The sequence below is a fragment of the Apteryx rowi genome, unplaced genomic scaffold, assembly GCF_003343035.1.
Source record: "Apteryx rowi isolate R43461 unplaced genomic scaffold, aptRow1 scaffold_538, whole genome shotgun sequence".
Classification (NCBI taxonomy): Eukaryota; Metazoa; Chordata; class Aves; order Apterygiformes; family Apterygidae; genus Apteryx; species Apteryx rowi.
The window spans coordinates 185,540-204,152 of NW_020450803.1; the positions used below are offsets into that span (position 1 = coordinate 185,540).

At 40.4% G+C, this 18,613-nt stretch overlaps 1 protein-coding gene across 1 annotated transcript in view; it reads right to left on the reverse strand.

Annotated features, from left to right (window-relative positions):
- GABRB1 (gamma-aminobutyric acid type A receptor beta1 subunit) overlaps positions 1–18,613 on the reverse strand; it is a 67,042-nt gene that overhangs the window by 17,772 nt on the left and 30,657 nt on the right.

Here is an 18,613-nt window from a genome sequence, read left to right on the forward strand (position 1 = left end):
TGAATTCTGTCTATTCTTTTGTGTGGTTGAAACCAAAGCTCCTAAGTCACGTCTTCACATTATCTGAGAGCTAGCCAGCAGCAGATCAGTGCCGAAATTATGCATGAAGAGACTAACCTCTGTACTTTCTTTTCCCTCCATCAAGATTCACTTGTTGCTGGTAGCAGGATGTCCTGCATGGTTTGAGCATTTAGAGTTTGGAAGAAAAGGTTTGTTTCTTTCCAGTAGCCGATGCCAGAAGTCCCAGCCTTTTTCTTTCTTCCTTTTTTTTTTTAATGCCTTTTTCCTCTATGCATTTTGAGCTTTTACTCTCTCCCTTCTTTTGAATGGATACTTATACTGGATACCAGCTATATCTCAATCTGTAAAAAGTTGAACCAAAGCTCTTTATATCTTCTGGTTAGATCCACTAGTGTTTTTTTTTTTTTTTCTCTCTTCTACCCTTAACTCCCCCCTGGTTTGATGTGAAGGAAAAGAAATCCATCTTTGGGATAGCAAAATGCATACCACAAATCTGCTCTACTCTGATCCTGGCAGTGCAGGCTGGGAGTGACTGATTTTGGATGAGAGAGATCTCAGTGTGTCAAGACAGAATCTGTGTGTCTAAGAACTGACCTTTTCTGGAAGTCCAAGGTTACGGTCCCTTACCTCTTCTGCTAAGTCAAAGGACTTCCTCTCCTTCACACTAACTAGCCTGAGATAACCTGCCTTCAGTACTGTCAGGAGTGTACTTTGTAGAGAATCTTTAAGTCTGATACAAATCACTGTTTTCTTCCCTCAGTTTCCTGCTCTTTCTTTCTCATCTGAAACTGCTATACAGTCATGGTTATCACAGTCTAAGCCATAATCCTGGAAGTTTTTGTGACTTGAATTGCTTTACAAAGTTAAAAAGAGAACAGAACTATTTATAAGCACATTAGGTAAACATTGGCAACTGAAGTCCAGCTGCTTACCATTCAATTAATCTAGTTCAGTCAATATTGCATGGTACATAGTTTTGTCTGCTTGTATCGTAAATGCATCTTGCCCTTGAGCATTTATTTCATTTGACTAATTAAGATCTGCTTCTAAGTGCTCCCATTTTGTTGCCAGGCAGATTCCCCCAAATTTAGATACAGCTGTTATACTTCATGAAGAAGGCTTTTGAAATCCAGGTCCATCTGTTCTCTGTTCTACTGTGTCAGGCCAAAACCTGCTCTCTCATTTAAGGGACCTCCATTTTCAATAGGATAAGACTGACTGTGTACAAATCCAGACGCTGTGTGCTGTTTACTTATTCTAACACGGTTTATGCAAGTACACCTTATGTTTCTGTTCAATATTGTTGTCCCCTGTGTGTGGCAGTGAAAATACTGTTTAATTACTTAATTCAGGTGCTTAAGCTTTTCAGAGAGGTTACAGCTGAGGCAAATACTAGGCCAGTGTTTGGGCTTTTTAAAATAAATTATAAGAAAGAAATTTTCATGGTCCTCTTAGTGTTCTGACTCTGTGAGTAGCTGAATTTTCAATTTATGAACAATTGTAGAAAAATTTAAAGTAATATCTTGATCTACAAGAAAAAATTAATTCAGCTGAAATTAAAAATAATTGAATGAAAAAGTATTAAAGCCTCCAAAAGTACTTTTCTATATGAAATTCATTTCAAATAAAAATTCCAACTATTTTGACTTTTTCAAAATACCACTTTTTTCTTTAGAAAACATTTTATAATGCATGTTTATTATGTATTTTTTACATCTTTTCTGCATGCATAACTTAACAAAACAGTTGCACATTACTGAATCCATATACTAGAATGGGGAATAAGCCTGATCTGAAAAAAGCCATGTTGCTCTTAATTATCTTACAAGATCACGGAATGGAATGTAGAACTATTTGACCATTGTTTTAATTCTTTTTTTTTTTCCCCATCTACTTGACATTTGTCACCATAGGTAAATATTCTGTGTTGTCAAGGATGGTAGGAGAAAAAAAGGCCTACACAGAACCAAAATTCAGGAAAAAGGACATCCAGATTTCTACTTGGCAAATAGATTTATAGCTGTAATAGGGAAAAAATGAAGCTTTGGATTGAGTTCCAGTCTTAGTTCTATTTCACCCTGACAAATCTTTGATAAGCCAAAGAAGACAGGTATGTAGACAAATGTTAGGCCTTATGAGTCTGGTATGCCTGTACAGTGTGTACCAATAATGAGAATTAAGAAGTTGCATATTCCCTTGAGCAATGGATTGGATTTGGGAGTAGAATGCAGTTCGGTACTGAAGAGATTAATGGCTTTTTTGACAGCAAGCTGTCCTTGATACCATTACGGCTGCCATTTTTCCTTGTGTACTAGGGAACGAACATGCTGACGTCATATGCTGACGTAGAAGAATGAGCCTTTTTGGTAGGGAATGTACTAAGTCTGCTTAGTATCTGCAGATTTCTGTAGAGAAAGACATGCAGCTCAGCAGTGGACTGATATTAGGTGATATTGGAGGGGCAGATGTTCCATAGAAAGGTCCAATGTCCTACAATCAGAGGACTCCTAATATTCTGTGTCCCTAATCTTGTTGATGCAAATTCCTGCCAGCAGTAAGGATGTGAAATATTTGAATGAATAGTTCTGTTGCTTTGATCCTAAACATGAATTCAAATATTGGTAGTCATGTTCTGTGTGGTTTGGATTAGAAATGGTAATAAGTTAAATAACCATGAGTCTTCTCAGGAAGAGCTCTCCATAGGTAATTAAGTGTTCATAAGCACTTACTGAATATAAATGAATGAGAACGGAGACAGATTGCTCAGAAGATTAACCATAACTATATATTCTGAATTAAAAGCCAGTCATTGATATTGGTCAAAACTTCATCTCACCAGCAGGAATAGATTTGCTGGGGAATAATCGAGCAAACTTTAGCTGCTGTTTGATTAGCTCAGAGGGCTGAGCACTCTGTGCTCAGAGTTGCCTTTCCACTTTTCCTTGCCATCAGCACTATGGCTGTGCAGCCCTGACCCCAGAGTCCAGTGTCTTATATGAAATGAATTGTTGTCTAATTCAGTTTTCATCTACATGCTAATAGACAGTTGTCCATTGTAGAAAACAGCACTGCACTTTAATGTTATCAGATATTCAAAAGATTGAGGGACAGAAAAGTGCACCTATCTACAGATAATTCCTGTATAGTCAGGGAGATTGGACTGGCAGTCTGGGAAACTTTGTGCTGCTATTTCTGTAGAATACTGATGAACTGAGGTCTGCCATTCAGGCACCAACCAGAAATGATGCTTTCAGGGGGAAAAAAAAAAAAGGATGAATACTTCAGACATAATTGAAATGCTAAATGTTTTCCTGAAGTTTCCCACACACTCAGATTTGCTCATAATGACCAGTGTTTCTTTGTACGGTCTACTCCTGCAGGAAACATGGATGTAAGTCTATGCAGAAGATAAATCTGTACCAAATAAAGTTGTTAAAAGTGGTAGCAGAAAGCTAATGGAAGAAATATTAAGAATTTTATCTGACTGACAGTTCTCAATTCAGCAGATGATTAGATCCCTGATGACTAGAGGACTAGCATGTGAATATACTGCCCACTTAATAAAACTGCTTCATGTTAATGTTGTGTTAGGTCAGCTAAGCAGTCTTTCTAGAGACCTGAGGCACTGCTATTTTATTTATTTGTATCATTGCAGTGTCAAGGACCCCTAAGTATAGACCAAGTCCCAGAGTGTATAGGCACTGAACAGAGAATTTCTCAAAGTTTAGTGTCTGTAAACTCAGATGTATTTGGGGCAAAACTTCATTCTCACAAATTAAAGTGAATCCATTAGTACCTGAATCTTCCAATTTGTTCTAGGTGTTGTTTTATACAGCAATTCACACCTTGGCAGAAGACTAGTAAATGCATAAACTGTATGTAAGGCTATAACATCCTAGTACAATTGTATTATCTCAAAGCACAATGTGTCAGCTCTTCAAAAAATGTGAAATGACATCCAGAGATTATTTTTGCTGCTGTTCTCTGACTAAAGAAATGTAATATTTTTCTTTACTAATAGAAAGTTACCAAGAGCTATCATACCAGGCCTACAATCTTGCATTCTGGTGACACCAGTGTCATGGGATGTTTGCCCTTCTTCAGACTATGAATGTCAGAACTTGTATAATGTGAAAGTGCCTGAGGCACTTAGGCACATCAAGGAAAGCCGTATCTCAGAGATACTTCAGTCTGCTATCATTTCTGAACCTGGCAAGCAGTGGATTTGTGTTAACTTAAAAACCCCTTAGAATGTCACTGGGAGATTACAGACACTGAAAAGTACTCCATGGGATTTTCATCCCAGGTACGTATGTGTATCTCCTTAGGAAATCAGTGGGAGACTCATTTAAGAGCAGAACTGTTTCCTAAGATACACAGGTATTCCTGTGGAATAAACTCCAGATCTGCCCCTCTCCAGAAGACAGTCTCTAATCTTCTGCAGAAGGAGAAGAGCTCATCTCTCACTATGTATGTCTTCTCAAGCTTCTCTTCTCCTCAGGTAGGACCCCTGCAATGAACCATGTGATGGGGAGGGAGGTGAGGCTGCAGCTAAGAAATGTACCTTTTAGCACAGCCCACTTCAGCACAAGGATCCCACGCTACCACAGAGTGTATTCTGCTCTGTGTAGAGCTGCTCAGTGGATCACTAAGGAGCTACAGGATTAGAGTCGGGGATTGCCTTTGTGCAGTGTTGTGATGAGTGGAAGGAAGCTAGGTGAGTCTCTGAAACTGTATGTCACTGTATCTGCAAACTGTCAAGCCTTTGCCTGCCCTCCTCTAAATGAGTCCCTATTTTGAAAAGCAAATTCAATTATTCCTTTTGTTGTTTCTCTGGCTTGTGGCCTATAAGAGTGATTGAAGATTCAGACCTGCTGAAGTTGGTGTGAAAAACATCTATGCCCCCAGCTTTGCTCTCCTCTATGGTTATTAGGGGACAATTTGGGCCCACTACCAGTAGTTCTGAGGCTACTGATATGATATTAAAATAACAAAGGCACTTGAAGTGAAGAACAATATATTTTACTGTGTACAACAGAAAGTGCTTAAGATATACCACGTAGGTATTGGACTTGGCTAATTCACAATCTTCTGGGGGTACTAAATTGCTGAGTATCAAGTATTTGCTATTAAAATCTACATAACCATATAGAGACAAGCTATCCATTTTTTTAAAAAATAAAAAGGGGAAGTCATAAACTATACTATCCACAGCTGAGTAACTTCTAAATTTGTCTGCAATGTACAAATATGTGGAGGGTCATGACAGGGTTAAGTTGGAAGGAACTGTTACCAGCTCAGACAAGGAGTCTCAACAGGAGACTCAGATAAACATACCCAAGGACACCAGTGCAGCTGGGAATGATACATCCTGAGAAAGTACAGATAAACCAGCAGAAGCCAGTGGGAACCAAGGTTAAGAACAAGACAGCTTTTCTCCAACTAGGAAGCAAGTAGCAAAGTACAAGGCATGATCGCTGCATGCATGATCGGTGTAATGATTGGCTACCTGTGACATAATCTGCATGATGACTGACTTAGCAAAGTGTATCCGTAAAACTGCTGAAGCAGCTAACTTCTTAGTATAAATATGCTCAGAAACAAACAATAAAGGTCTCAAGATGCATTGCTTCTTGAGTCCGTGCCTTCATTCGCTACACAAATATATTGTGAAAATACAATAACTGGCTCCTAATCCCCCAGGGAAAGTAATCCTTCCAAAGTGTATGAGCAGAGCAGTCTCCATAGCTTAACACTGGTGAACTGTGAAGAATTAATTTTTTTGGCTTGGTGACTGAATTAAAAAAATGAGGGGCAATGAATGACTTAAACTGAGCCAAAAGAAAATATTTTTAGTTTTGTTGCAAAAAAGCCCAAATACAGTACCATTTGATAAACTTCTCAGTTTCACAAGTAGTTGAACCTGCCTCCCAAAATATATCTGAGAAAAACCTTGGTCAGCTCCATCTACTCCTTTCCATGCTAGGCTTTCTGTCCCCATGCTGTGTGTCTGCTGCTATGGATGTTCATGCCATTTCTAACTTCAAAATTACTCCACCTGTTTTGCTGCCAGAATGCTCTCTGCAGCTATAAAGAAGGCATTTGAACTGTGTTAGGAAATTTTAGATCTACATTAACTTATATCTATATGTGAAGTCTCCATGGGTGATCATTCTGAGAGTGAGCTTGTAGTGATAAAAGTTCCAGTGTGTGCATTCTACCTGGGATATATAGAATGACCTAGGATATATTATCCGAGTGTCTTTAGAGATGATTAATACTAAAGAGTTTCAATTTGTAAAATGTATTTTTTCCCCAAACAGTGGTCAATTTGTTGTCAGAATGGTCAGTATATGGGATTACAGTACAAGTTCTGTGTATGCTGATTTCCATCCCAGCTCTTGCTAGCATATTTCCTATGTACTGTCTTGTTTTAGAAGTGTGCTGTGACAGTGTGTTTTCTGTCTTCCCAATGATAACTGTTCTTTTGTTAGGGTTTGTGGGAGCTAGTTGCTTGAATTAAGGTGTTTGATCCATGGCAGAGCCTTTGTGAACTGAAGCATAAACAGTAGGAAGCAATGGGAGTACAGAAGAAGGCATGGATGATATGTTAACTGATGGAGATACACATAAACACTGGTTACTGTTGTGAATTGGATGAAATGCTAAAAATCTCAGATCACTTACAGCTGGCAGATGTCAGGGAGAGACTGACAGAATTGCCCCCTTCATAAGATTGCTGCTACTAATGCCTGCAGGAGTGTTTCCCATAGCACATGACGGATTAGCAAATATCGAGACCTATCCTCTTACTGTGTTTGCTTGCAGAAGTTTGTATTAAAATTAATTACATTGCACTAAAGAAAATTGAAGAGATTGTTTGAAAAGTATTTTTAATGAATGGCCAAGCTAATTTTGCTCAACTGCAACTCCTTTTTGTTTCATATTCCCCATATTCTAGATTTAATACCTTTGTGCTACCTTCCATGAGGCTGTATGTACTGTGTAGCCACTATGAACTAATCTCTAAGCACTGTCCATGTCACTGTCCATGTTTAGGTATCTCTTAAGGTCTGTTTTCTGTTATCCTGATCATAATGCAATAATCTCAATTGTGTGTCAATTCCTAATTGTTCTGCTTTCATTTCTACTTTTTCATATGGCCTCAGGTTCTCAGCAAAACACTAACTGCTACTCTTAAGCCTGTGGAAAAAGCCCTTCATACAATGAACACTACAGTATATATCAACACAATAAGTATTACAGTTGTATTAATAGCTCCATTAATTTCAATGTGATAAAACAGGGACAGAGACCTGACTGTTATTCCAAGAACATCTTGTTCATCTCTGGACTGCTGTGCATTAGCTGTCAGGGTCTGGAGTGCACACTGTCTTCAAGGAGTGTAGCCAGCTATGCTCAAGGCCAGCTCCCTGACAAGACCTGTTAAGTTGGAAGAAGCTTTAATAGTGCCCCCTCTCCCCTCCCTCCCTTTTCTCAGGAGCTGCTTTAAGGGGGGGCTTTCACCCTTGGCCCTACACCTGTGCCTTGCTGACCTGGACCCTGAGCTACAGTCTGACTTTCTGGCTTGACTTTGGACCTGCCTCATCACTGTGGACTCRTCTGGTGATCTGGACTCCTGACTGAACCTGGCTGCAATCCCCAGGCCTGCCCAGCTTGGGGCCTGTGGGACTAGGGAGGAAGGTGGGGGAGGAGGTAATGAAATGAACTCTGTCTCTTCGTGTGCTTTGTGAAGGGTGTTGTTGACAGACAGTTGCACTGAAAGAACTCTCCACATACCTACTTCACACACCAAGACTGGTGAGCTGCTGCTACACAAAGGCAGAAGATTTGCGGAAACAAAGCCCAGTAAGTATACTTGTTCCCAAACAATTCACTGACAGGAAATATCAACGAATGTGCACATGTGCAACAAATGTACATGGAAGTGCTTCAGGAGTAGGCAGGAGGAGAGTGTTTTTTCAGCTGGATTATTTTCACTGATCCAGGCTTCTGGCTAAGCTTCCCAAACAATTTTATTGCATAAATGAAGGAGCAAAAAGCAATGACAATTTCTTAAGCCAGTTTTGATATAAAGTCAATGTACTGTATAACTGTACTGTATGCTGGCCAGGAAGAAGAGCATATTCATGCCTCTAGCTGCTATGGTAGTGCTGTTAGTCAGACCTCTAAGTAAACATTGATGTCTGAACACTTGGAAGGGTCAATCTTTACTGGAAAGGATTTTTCAGTCATGAAATGGCATGTCCTTCTGTGTGGCATTCTCATCTATATGCAAACATGCCATGGATTTATGTGCAATCTGAAAGGTATGAATGGTCTGGTTCATTCAATTGCCTTATAGTGTCCTCCTTACCCTGTGATAGTGTTGGAGCCTGAGTATGTAACAAGCCTGAATGTTCTTAAGTGTACACCCATTTCTCAGGTCTGTATTTCTGATGTACAGTTTGGCATTTCTATTTTCTCTGCAGTATTTGGGGAGAGGGGTTTATGCCCCAGAGCTCAGAACTTGCACTGCAGACACAGAGAGACTCAGCTCCTGACTCCCAGCATGGTAAGCATCTCCCTTTAATCTGGACTGTTGTGAGGAGCAGACAGAAAGGCAGAAATTAGACCTCACACGYCTGTATAAGGACAGTGTCTTCTAGATCCCAGCTCACAGGCAAGAGAAAGATTGGCTCAGAAATGCCCAAAAGTTCAGAAAACCCAAGACAGTGAATCTCCTGAGCAAAGCCAGGAAGAAGTATTCAAATGCCCCAGATTCCAACAAGTGGGACAAAAGAGAAAACAGAGCTCCTGGCAGCATGATGTCTCTCCTTTTTGTGAAACACACTGCTTCTCTCACCCTTGTTTCTACCCCCTCCCCTGTAAACCAATTCCTCCTCCTACACCCTTTTTCTATTTATCTTCGAACTTATGCCTCTTCCTCTTCTCCTGCGTATATGATTTATTTTCTTTTTCAAAGTAATCTGCTGAATCCTCTGTACTTAAGTTATATGTCTTCACAACGAAAAAACACCTTTGGAACATTTTTACCCCATGAAATTTAAAGCAGCCTTTTCTCTTTTGCTCCAGTTTCTAAAAATGTCAGATCTGAAGTGACACTGATAGGGTCAGTGACTCTGGTGTGCTTTCATAGCTCCCAGGAAGATGGTCAATTAGGAACTTTTGTGGCCTTCACATTCACATAGTGTTTTGTTTTGCTCCTGACTGAAATGTCTGTGTTAAGACAGTCCAGCCCTTTCCTGGGTCCTACTGTTGTTCTTTCCCAGGAACAGCATGTGCTGTGCAGTAGGTATGTTAAAAGATGGAGAGCATTTGCAGTCTGGCTGGAACTGTGGTTTAATCCTAAGGTACTTAGAGATAGATGCTAGAATGTGTTTAACCTCAGAAAGATCTCACTGTTGGAATGATTTGTGTTTTGGAACAGATATCCTACTTTCCCTCTTCACAGTACACCAAGCTTGAAAGTAATTTAAGGATGACTATGTATATTAGAGCACTTAAAGAAATTGGCCAGAAGCAGAAGAGTTCTTATTCTAAACTGTAATAAACAGAGACAAGTCAAAGAGGAAGAACACACAGCTTCTCAGTAAAATTGAAGGTGTTGTGAATATGAGGTTTGTTATCCCCAGGGTTTGCAGGGCCTGTGGGAGGTGACACATGCTGGGACACAGCATTATGGCTGACATGCGTCTCATGAGGGGGCAAGGGGAGTTTGACAAGTGGGTGAATCAGAGAGGCTTTTCAATTATGGATGTGGCAGAACATAAGCAACTGTGAGGGGTGGAAGTTGCCCTCATTAGCAATGTCAGAAAGGCTGAATCTCTTAGGAAAGGCAGAGAGCTGAGTCTTTTTCTGAGAAAAGCCTGAGTCTTCTCCTTCTGAGAAGAGGCCAGGCCTTGTGTATCGGGCATAAATGGTAGGGTTTTGGTAGCAGGGGGCTACAGGGGCGATTGGTGTTGGAAGGAGGCCATGAACTGCCCTATGCTGGTCACAACTGGGTCCAGCCAGCTCTGAAACAGATGAAAACAGCCCACCGCATGCCAAAATTTCAGCCAGAGAAGCACCTGGCACCTCTGCTCAAACATATTTAAGAAAGGGCATTAGCTGCCAGGGCAGAAGAAACCGGAGGGGCCATATGAGAGCACATGTGATAGCAGACACAGGAGTTAAATGGAACATGTGAGGAGAAATGTGAAGAGACTTGTTTGGAGAAGTAATATGGAAGAGTAAAGTAGAAGGAGACGTTGTTGGGGACATGGCTGGAGGTGTGATCTTGGAAGGAGGTGCTCCACGCCAGAGCAGGGATACCTCCCAAAGAGACTGCAGCTTGTGGAGGAACCCATATGGGAGCAGGAACACCCCCAAAGGGACTGTGGCTTTTGGAGGATTCACAATGAAACAAGGATCCCCCCCCACACACCCCAAAGGGACTGTGGAGGAACCCACACCAGAGCAGGGACACCCTCAAAAGGACCACAGCCTGTGGAGGAACCCATCTTGGAATGGAGGAAATAAGTAGGAAGCAAAGAGCAGTGGAAGAAAAGAGTAAGCAGTAGGACCTACTAGAAACTACTAAATACTGATGCCAGCTCCTGCACCACCTGTCACCTCACTGAAGGGATTTGGAGGGCCCAGGTGTAACACCTGGTTGAAAACAAGGGAAGTGGAGACTAGGAAGGGGGGGAGGAGAGGTGTTGGACTGAAGTCAAGCCTGGGGAAAGGGGAGAAAAGGTGTTTCCCTAAGTGTTTAACTTTTTGTTGTTTTTGTTTCTCAATACCTGAGTCAGTAATTAAAAGTTTGTTAATTGGCAATAAACTAAATTTAGTGAAATTCCCTGAGACAAGACTGTTTTGCCCATGACACCTTGCAACTTGCTTTTAGAATACTCTGAGCAACAGAATCCTACATTGCACCTCCGCGGTGCCTCAGGAGTGAGGGCTGAGAGCAAGGTGCAGTGTAAATGACAGTGTACCAAATGTATAGGCTGGATCTTAGCAATCCCTTGGATAAAACTGTTGCTCACTGATTCCCCCTGCTCCCAGCCCCTGACTTGCTGCGTGGTCACTGTTCATTCTGATCTGGAAGTGTGGCTGGGCAGGCCGGAGGAGAGCTTCCTATCTGCCTTGTCCTGACTGCTAATCTCTGGCTCAAGCAGAACCTTTTGGAAGGGGAGAAATGATGCCTTTGGGCAAGTAATCAGTTATGCTTGGTGGGAGGAAGGAGGATGAAATGAGAAGCCCTTTTGGTAGTTTTTGGATACCTTAGGGAAAAGGCATGGGTAGATCCAGCTCAAATATCAGGCTGCCTCTGGTACTAGCACACTCATATTCATTAGTGACTTTTTACTGCCAGGCATGAATAAATTACTAAATATCTGGTGCCTGCAGACAGGCAAAGAAAAAGCTGTCTGGGAAAGCTTGGATTTAAGACAGGTTTTTCATCTGTAATAAAAATAGCCCTTTTTGTTTGAGGTGTAGGTTCTTATATCCTTGCTAGTTCAAATGCAATCATACTCTGGATCAATGCAATCTTGTCTCAAGCAGGGAGCTGTGATAAATCTGTTCAAATCTCATTCTGTCAGACCACTCTGTGCCAACAGAGGTGATAATGAAGGTTTAGGTATGAACACAGTTGTTTTTTTCTGCCAACAAATGATCTAGGATTCCAGTGGAATATTTTATTGATTCACTGCAATATCACTTTAAGTTTGTTGCTATTTCATTCAAGCATTACATCTATTTAGTGTTATGTCTATTTCTATATGAAGTAGAGAGGGCCGTAAAAACAATGGAGTCAAGGCAGAATTGCCATTTTCTATATTGTACCTGACAAATTAAATCTTTCTCTTTTTCCCTAAGCTCGCACTTTTCAGGCTTCTCTGTGCTTGTTCAGTTCTCCCACACAAGTAAACTGGTTACTAACAGTGCTACTTATAAGGTTAAAGCATGTTTCATCGTTGCAGTGTAGCTTCCTGAATCATGCTGCAGCATTACAGTTGTCATAGAGACATAATTTTTAAGGCCAAGAGCGACAGTTCTGATAATCTGCTCAGACCTATAACACATGGTAGCTTGCCAGTAAGTCCATAACTTTGCCAAATGGAAGCGCAGTCTGGCCCTCCCTCTCTTGTGACAATGAACCATGTTTCACTTAAGTTGGGGGGATGCTAGAACAGAGACCCAAGTGGAGATTTAATTTACTGATGGATTGGAGCTCTCTGTACATCATTGTTTTCTGCTGAGTGCAAGTCAGACACAAGCTTAGTCCACAGGGTCATGCTGTGAGTGTGATACTGGCAACTTCAAAGGGACAAAGAGTACTACAGTAATAACAGTACTCCATCTTCTGGCTGGTGCAGTGAGGTCAACATTTGTATTTGTAATAAAAGATCTTAGAGTAGGGCAGCTGTGTGCAGTCAAAAGTCTCAGACAAGCTCTGGAAGATTTAGCTGCAGCAGTTTGATATTACTGTTTCTGGTTGTCTGCCTTCTCCCTCTGCCTGCACCTTTATAAGATGAGACTTGTGTCTGCACCTCATCCATGCCAGTCCAGAGCCTGCCACAATAGCTGCCAATGAAAGTGGGCTTGTGCCAAAGCACTGGTTGTGAACTGCTATAGCACAATGTTAAGCATTCAGTTCTACCCCTTGCCAGAGGCTACCTGGTATAGCAGAACAAACAGCTGGGGGATTTAACATCTTAAATTGCCAAAGTGACATCCACTAGAGCTCACATGATAGTGCCAAGCACTCTGAGTAACCTCCAACCAAGTACACAATCTCCTCTGTCACAGGATCACAGAACGATTGAGGTTGGAAGGGACCTCTGGAGATCTTCTAGTCCAACCCCCCCTGCTCAAACTGTCCTTAATGTTAATCTATGCGAATGGATTATCATATATCCCAGCTATGCTGACAAAGCTTTTCCAATCATAAAATCTTCTGTTTTTATATACAGACATTTCTAGTGGCCATCACACTATCAGGCACTGTAATAGGTATAAAGCTTCTCATGTGGTCTCCCCATCTGTCTCCACAGAACTTGAAATATGGTGAACTGCTTGAGCTAAGCAGTGAAAACGTGCATGAAGGAACATGTACAACCAAAATGTTTTCCTGCTCCTAAATGTATACATTTATCTGATTGTCAGCTGTGCAGAAATAGTCTCTGCAGTCATGTAAGAGAGCTTCAGGAAAGCTAGAAATGTATTTTTTTAAATGAAAATAATCTGCTGGCTCAATAGAAGCATATATTAGCATTGCTTTGGCTGCTCTGTTGGAGACATTAGACCACTGCCCTGATTATATTCTACTTTTCCCATTCCTGTCTGGCATAGTTGTTTTGCTGCTATTTGCAGTGCATTGTATTATTCGCAGGTAAGTATTAATAATGAAAACTCTTAGCAGTTTAGATTTTCAGGGGGTTGCCTTTGGCTAATTTCCACAGCATCCCTGTGAGGTGGAATGAGTCACTGCTTTTCTATTCACAGATTGTGCTATGTTCATCTCCTCTCTGAGCATCTTAAGAGCAAACCATCTGTGGAACTGCCTGATTTCTCCAGAGCATGCTCCTAGAGTAGGAGAAAGTCTCCCTTTAAAATGCAGAGAAATTTACTGGAGAGGACCAGGTTGTATGTACTGCAGTACTGGTGTGCTCTGGCATTGCTACAGAACTGCTGTGAATGCACTGGGAAGCACTGAGCTTTTAAAGGGCCAAATGTGTCTTCAGGTTGTTTGGTTCAGATGGGGGGGGTGCCACCTTCCTGCCACCCTTCCAGGATGAAGCTCTCATTTTGAGAGAGAGCAGTGGGAAGGTAGAGGGGGCACTGTCTTCAGCAGCCTTTCTGAACTCACATCCATACACAGTCCAGCCACAGTCTGACCCTTGATAAATCAGCAAGACTGTGTTGAGAAAGGAGACAAGATTTGAAACATAGGGAGGCAGCACAGTGCCGTGTATAACACTTGTGAATCAAAGTGTGAAATCTGCTAGCAGACATGTTTTTCAGAATCCCTTGTTCATGGAACCACTCAGCAGCTCTAGGTTCCTTGAACATAGGATTAGAAGAAGAGATAAAAATTCTGATTGATGCATAACATTCAGTTTTCTTTTTAGGGGCATTTAACAATGGTGTGAGGAACAGATGATCGATCCATCTTGGCCATGCTCTAGTGTCTAGGCATTTCTTTGTTAGGCTTTTGCTTGCTGTTTCTAATGCAATCATATTGCTGTGTGATTGCATCTGCAGGTGTGCACCTCCCTGCAAGCCATGAATTTACATCTGCAGGTGAGTGAGGATCAATTTAATAGCTACTCCTGTAACATGTCTAATGCAGAATAGATATTTTCCATGCCTATACAGACCTTTGACTTGGTTTACTGCTCAGGCTTTGTCTTTTTGCTTAAATTCTCAATTGTCATGTGCATTTTCTACAGGCTTTGAACTCTTCTCATAAATGTTTATCTTCATTTCCAAGCTCATTTACAGTGTCTCTGCTGATCAGATCTTATTTAAAGATGAGGCTGCAGAAAGAGCACCCACTTTGAAAAGACTAATAAAAAATCAGGCATACAAGATTCTCAGTTAATGCAAGTTGTGCTGGTTTGATTGATGTAAATGGAGCCATGCCAGTTTTCACCCACTGAAGATCAGACATGTTACTTCTATATCAGATTACATGCTGCTGAGTGCTATTAGAGTTAGGGCTACACTATTAGCATGCATCAAGTTCACACTGGTTACTGTCAGCACCAACGATAAAAATTCTGTTAAGAAATAAAGCAGGTAAAAAGGGTAGGATTAAAAAATTAAGTCAGTGTTACTGTTATTACATTCTTCCTGAAGCCAAGAAGACTGTAGGTAACAGAAGAAGAAAGTCAGTGTCAACAGCAACCTAGAGCACATCTCCTCAAAGCAGTGGCTGATGGTTTCTGCGAACCATACTGCTCTGGAACTTGGTCCCACTTGGGTTAAAGCATATAATTGTACGTAAGGTAAGACTGGACAAAACCACTTTCCTGCGCTTTGGAGATGGTCTGATGGGGCACATAGCGCACAGTATATGCCTAGTGGTGAGAAATGCTGCTCATTGTTACACAGGCAATTCCAAGATTGCTTAGTTGTGGTATCAGAGCACTGCCTTCCCTTGTCCTTATTTAAAGAATCATTCTGCCCTGGGTTTTATTTAATTCCTGTCTCTCAGAATTAAGACAGGTAAGACCTTTTCTTTCAAGAAGGTATTTTTCAACCAAGAACACAATGATTTGATTTTCATCCTGGCTCTACCGAGATTTGTGTGCTGCCATAACAGAGAGCTGAACTGCTAGAGTGGTGTGCGGGAACTGGAATGAGAGGTTGAGGACAGGAATCTCATAAACCAGTTTTGTCATGGAAGAACATGTCACATGCCAGGTGCATGTAGTACTAATAGGGAAGCAGTGCCCATGGTTGGCATCTGTTCCTATAACCTCCCTACTCTTTGCCCTAGTAGCTTTCAAGGAAATTAATGGGTATTACTAAGTGCTAAGTACTCAGAACAACTGGCTTACTTATACTCAAATATCTAAGAAAGAACTATGCAGTCTAGTCTCTGGAATTCTGCCCAGAATGTTCTTCTTCCAGGTACCTTGTCAATAATTTTCAAGACTTTTAGAGATGTAGAGGAGAAAAGCTGTGGTGTGTTGGCAGATTTATTTTAGGTGGAAAATTGTCAAAGATTCCAGTGTTCCTGACACTTCCAATACCTGTAGACTTTCAGTAGCAGTTAAGCATGTTTGTGCTTTTGGAAATCGTTCAGTTGATAGTAGAACTGACCTAAAAACTGATAACAAGTAATGCACTCTGCCAATTTTGTCCTGTTGGCAAATTGTGAATAAAGATTTTTTTGATTTCTTTGGATCAGCTGAACAAATATTAGCATATCAACCTATCTTTGGAGACATGAATTATTTATAGCAAGTGTTCAGAACGTCTGAAAAGCAATTTTCTTTTGGGGACATGCGACTGGCCAAATGAGTGACATGGTGTTCTCTCACCTCTGATTAGACATGTTATCATTTTAATTGCTTATTCCATCTGATGCTAATTTTGATTCTTGATGAGGTCTCAGTGATAGTATTCAAGTCATTCTGACTAAGCATTCATCCCTCCAAAGCTTTGTTTGTGTGAAAGTTTCTGAATAAATAAATAGGAACCAGTTGAGTGTCAGTCTGGTCTCCAGTTATTAGAGCTGTTAACTGATAAAATGCTCATGTACTTTGTTCAGCTTTAGTCATGACTGAACTGGAGTCTTCAAGTCAGCTACCTCCCAGCAAACAAATTCATGTCTCTTCAGTACGAAGTTGCTAATTTTGTTTGCTGTGATACTGCATTTATATCCATTTCCTCTACTATAGTTGGGTAGAAAAGTTACTGAAAAAATGTGTGATGCATTTTATTTTGAAAATCAAGTGAAAATCATGCATTCTCCAAATGCACAGAATGCTTGACCTGTTAAGTGCAAACCAGGACATGAGCCAAGCAACAGCAAGCAACATTAAGATAAGTGTTTCATACCAGAAAGGCAGTAACCTGGGCCTGCAAAGCCCAAGAAGGTGCATGTAATAGAATGACAATCATGCAGCATAATGTGTAGCTTTGTAGGTACTGTAAGGTGCTGGATACTCAGCCAGAGTCTTGTACTAGTTGGACTAGTCTGCACTGCAGAAAGTAACTGGGGAGAACAGTACGGTGATGGGCAGCACTGAAAAAGGGAGTTAGATTGTCTACTGCCTTTGCTTCCCAGGAATGAGAAGAAAATGGCCATATACGCATTCATACACAGGGGTGTGGGTTTGCGGTGCTTCAGTATACTCAGAGTGATTATAGATATGGCTGGGGTAACTGAAAGCAGATGTACAGGGAAGGCTGATGCATGTTTGCCTAACACAGGTATTCATTACATGCAAAATAACCTTGCACAGCTTGCCATGCTACTTTGTCTGTTGTGGTGGGTTTCCTGTGGTGCATAACGCCTTGTATGCGTTGAATGATGAACAGAGAATAAGCCACTGTGGTGACACATGACTGCAGCTACTGAGGTACACCACAGGGAACCTTGAGAATACTGTCTCCCTGCTTCCCTTTCCAGTATGTCTGTCTGCAGTACCAAAACAACAGGATCTTAAAAGATGGCATTTTTGCATCTCTAAAGAAATAAATGAGCAGATTCTATTCAGAAAATGTTCTTTAATAAAAGTAATTTTCATTAAACCTACTGTGAGTGTTTACTTGACTGAAAACTTTTGCTGACAGAATAAAAAGTTTGTTGTTCTTAACCTAGCAGAGAATTTCTAAAATAACTATAAATTAACAATCCAAGAAAAGCAGCAAAAGCAAATAATTCTTGGAGAAACATTTCAAGTTTCTTACCAAGCAATTTAGAACCTAAATTCAAAGCTGCATCTCCACTGATTTATAGTAAAGCTGGTACTGATTATGCACTTACAAAGGAACAAAATACTTCATCATGGAGGGCAATTTTGAAGGTATATGCCCATTTCAGTGCTTAAAATAAGGCATCAGAGTAAAAATATCCTTCTTACTGGTGCCACCAATTAGATGTTATAACCAAGCATAAACATTGGGCTGAGAGCCCATCTTGCCTCATCTGTGCTGTAGACCTGCTGTGTGTGTTTTTTTTTCTTCTGTTCCTGACAGAGAAAAACAATATCCACCTCACAGATGTGTTGAGATGTATAACATTTATGAATACTACAACTGATGAAAATCTCTGTAGTTTCATTTCAGAGGCTGCAAAATAAATTGAAATCTTTCACAGGAACATTTACTAAGGCTCAAAGTGATTTTATCTTCTTTGGATAAGACTTATTTGTTTTATATTTGTTTTACCATACTCTTAAACCATCTTCTACTTCTACATTTCTATACTTTTTACAGTGTTTTCACACTATGAAAATGTTTTTATTTGTCAAGTCTAAACAATTGAAGACTAATAGAATCTTCTATAAAATTCATCCTATGAGATTTTTTGGAATTTAACCTCTTTTCAATTCAGAGCAAAAACTAACATCATGAGTTTCTGCAGAGAATGGGATGTGCTACAAACAATGAAAACATTGTTTTTGTTGTTGACATAGATAGTAGGAAACATTCTGAGTAGGTGAGGAAGAACCCTTAAATCCTGGATCAGGTTGCTTCCCTGGTTATGTTGTACTATCTATCTAAACAGAGATTTGAATGTTAAAACTCTGTTCTTTCCCTTCAGTAAGCTGAACCAAAATAGTACATTTTGGGGAAAACTGTTAATCTTTTCTAGAACCTGATATTTTAGAGAGAAGTATTATTATAATAAAATATCACTTTAACAGTGTAATCCTGTAACAGTTGTAATGTGATAAATGGAAGTTCTCAGAAAACTGCTGCATTATTTTGCCTCGGACTCTGCTTTATGTAGTATTAACCAGTTTGTTTAGACAGACTGCTCTTTCTCTGTCAATGTATTCCATTTTGATTTGACCAGCAACTGAATAAAAATTCTTTTCAAAAACCTCAAAACAGAGTCATT